Genomic DNA, 3,531 nt, shown 5'->3' with positions numbered 1-3,531 from the left:
AGACGGGGTTTCACCATGTTGACCAGGATGGTCTCGATCTCTTGACCTCGTGATCCACCCGCCTCGGCCTCCCAAAGTGCTGGGATTACAGGCTTGAGCCACCGCACCCGGCCCTAATTTTAAGTTTTTAAACATTAAACCTACTCTCAAAGGCCATAGATCAGTCACTTTTGAAAAAAGTCGAAAGGTTGTGTCACAGGCTCTGAAGGCAGTTCTCGAAGGAGTCCACTAGTGCTTTCTTGGAAGAAGTTTGTGGTCTCTGAACACTGTGTAAAAGTACAGAACTTATTTCAATATGTGATGCAATGATAGTGATAGCAAACAGGCGCTCTCACTGTGTGGCCGGCACCATGCTGGGGGGATGACCTCATTTAGCCGTCACAAACAAACAATGAAGTGGGTACTAGAATTATCCCCTTTACAGGCAAGGAAACAGAGGCGCAGAGTTCAAGTGCCTTTCCCAAGTTCACACAGCTACAAAGTAAGTGGAGCCAGGGTTTGAATCCAGGCAGCGTGATTCCAGTCTGTGCACTAACTGTGGTCCTCACCCCTCTCCCCAGATGTTGGATGCTTTAAAAAAAAATTAGTCTCATTACTTTAGAGTTGAACATAATTAGGGGGAGCCCCTGAGGGACTTCCCAGGGTTTTCTGACTGAGGCCAGCTCCTCTGATGCCCCCAGGATTCAGTCTGACTTCCTCTCCTCATGCAGTGACCACTACCTATGCTGTCTTTTTTTTTTTTTTGAAACAGGGTCTCACTCTGTCACCCAGGCTGGAGTGCAGTGGTGCAATCTCAGCTCACTGCAACCTCTGCCTCCCGAGTTCAAGCGATCCTCCTGTCTCAGCCTCCTGAGTAGCTGGTACTACAGGCGCCTACCACCACGCATGGCTAATTTTTATATTTTTAGTAGAGACGGGGTTTCACCATATTGGCCAGGCTGGTCTTGAACTCCTGACCTTGTGATCCACCCACCTCAGCCTCCGAAAGTGCTGGGATTACAGGCGTGAGCCACTGTGTCCAGCCACACTGTCTCTTATGTTTTCTTTTTTCTGGGACTGGCTCCCTTCTTCCTTGCTCTCTCTGCAAACAAGTGCAGAGACTTTTGGGAATGGGAGACAGGGTCTTGTTCTGTTGCCTGGGCTGGAGAGCCGTGGTGGTAATCAGAGCCCACTGCAGCCTCGAACTCCTGAGCTCCAGTAATCCTCCTGCCTTAGCATCCGTGAGGAGCAGATGCATGCCATTATGCCTGGCTATTTTTCAGATTTTTCTGTAGAGACAAGGTCTCACTTTGTTGCTCAGGCTGGTCTTGAACTCGAGGGCTCAAGCCGTCATCCTGGCTCAGCTTCTCAAAGTGCTAAGATTACAGGTGTGAGCTGCTGCACTTGGACTTACAGAGGCCCTTTCAGTGTTGTGTGATTCACTAGAGCAAGTAGGTGGAAGTGGGGATGAGGGGGGAATGTGAGGCATAGCCGAGCTGCAAAGGTTCAAAGAAGTTTCCCACAGTATTTAGTCAATAGAGGCATGTGAGCAAACTATTTATTTTAAATAAACTCTTGAGGGCAGCTGTATATTTTTTTCCTTCTTGTGATTCAGTAGCACTTTCTCCAGTTCTTTCATTGGGGATCTTTGCACTCAGTCTTTTCTGGGTTGGATACTAGGTCCTGCTACTCTGATCAGGCTCAAGGTAGATAGGGGTGCCTCCCGACTGGTGAGATTCTCGATCCTTACTTTCTTTGGCATGAGGCCCCAGGTGAGGGGCTTCTTGTTTTAAGTGCCCAGAACCTTCTCCCCTGAGTGTCTAGCTGTCCTGCATGGGCTGGCCTGGCAGGCAGCACTTGTCACCCCTCAGCCCCTGGAGGTCTGTAAGTGACACCCTCTCACTTCCCCACAGTGAAGTCCAGTCTCCCCATCCTTTGTTCTGAGCTCATGTCCAGGCTGATCAAGCTTCCCTCAGATTTCAGTTGAGAGCAGCAGTCTTCCTTTGCCTCTTCTCTTATTTTGGCCTGAGTAGGACACAGAGTTTATAGCTTCCCTGAGGGCACTGGTGATTGACATGCCTGAGCTGATGGGCCATCCACACGTGAAACCCTTTCCGTGCCTTTTCTGACTCCACCAGGTGTTCGCTCCCTTTGTGTTGCAGAACTGTGGTTTCACAATATCAAACCATTCTACACATGCAGAAGCAGTGAGGGAGGGGTACATTTCCCTCCAGCGGGACAGAGGCCCATCTCTCTAAATCTCCTAAGTGCACTAGACAAAGAGAGATCAGCGTGAACTGGAACAGTCAGGGGAGACTTTGTGGCACATGCCGAGTTTAAGCTTGGACCTGAGGCATAGAAGGGAGTTTTGGACGGGCATGAGAGAAAATGAGAATTTGAGAATGGGGGTAGATGGGTGGTCAGGGGTGTTTATGGTTAGAGAGAATAAGGTTGGTTGAGAAGAGTGAGCCAAGGTGATGAGGGAATTATGCATCTACTCATATCAAATGTTGATGCCTATCAGAATCACCCGGGGAGCTTTAAAAGCTCTTGGCACCTAAATTACACCCCAGAATGTCTAGGGGGTGGGAGCCATGTATCAGTGGTTTTTAAAAATCCCATGTGATCTTTAAAAGTTTGAGAATAATTTCCCTCCTTTGTTTCCTACAAGCATCTGAAGCTTTGCAGAAAGAGTTACAATGCAATAGGACAAAAAGAAAATGAATTAGGAAGTGAAGAGGGAAAGGTCATGATGAAATAAGGTTCAGTTGAAGCCAGGGAATAAAGTCAGCTCATCACATACATTCTGTGAGATGCTGTGCAGTTGCTACTATGGGCCAGAATTTTGATTCTGAGCTGCTTTGAAGCTAAAGCAAAAGGAAATCTGAGCAGTTCTGAAAGCCGTGATGGGAGCCAAACAGTATTTCATGAGAAGCTGTGGGATGTGAGCAGAAAGACGTCTCTCCTGAGGCTGTTCATAAAGAGGGCACCATGTGGGGCCGTGGGGAGGGCTTTCAACAGTGTGCTCACAATCCCACCGGCCATTTGCTAAATCACCCCTTAATATTGGCTCTGAAAGTTATTCAAGGCCAGAATTAACTGCTCAGATCTCATGGAGCAAGAGGAGTTGAGCGTACTTCTTAAATTCTTGATTTTTATCTGTAGCTAATTTAAAAATCCTCCCATTTCCCTGGCCTCCTGACTCATCTTAAACTAATTAGCCAGACTTGTTTGCTTGTAGATAGAGTGTCTGCATTTTGTCTTTGCTGTGGTCATTTCTTATTCCTGGCAATCAGCCTGTCATTTCCTTCATTAGGCCAGGTGCTCGGAGGGACACTGCATTGATCAAGGCACAAACCAGGTTTTAGCTTGTCATCTTTGTGTGCTTAGAGCAGGTTCACCTGCTTTGGCCTCCACTCTGAGGGCGGGATCGCCACACCTTCTAGAGCCTGGGCTTAGCCACGGGGCCCATCTGCCCGTGGAGGCACTGCCCCTGGGTCTGGTCTGTTGACATGGAGATCTGGGACGCATTATTGCCTGCAGATAGGCAGA

At 48.3% G+C, this 3,531-nt stretch overlaps 1 protein-coding gene across 1 annotated transcript in view; it reads left to right on the top strand.

Moving 5' to 3' along the window:
• The window catches only part of CLSTN3 (calsyntenin 3), a 29,627-nt gene that overhangs the window by 23,255 nt on the left and 2,841 nt on the right, over positions 1 to 3,531 (top strand). The window lies entirely within an intron of this gene.

Source organism: Cebus imitator, unplaced genomic scaffold (assembly GCF_001604975.1).
Source record: "Cebus imitator isolate Cc_AM_T3 unplaced genomic scaffold, Cebus_imitator-1.0 Scaffold614, whole genome shotgun sequence".
NCBI lineage: Eukaryota > Metazoa > Chordata > Mammalia > Primates > Cebidae > Cebus > Cebus imitator.
This window is presented reverse-complemented; position numbering and strand designations above follow the sequence as displayed.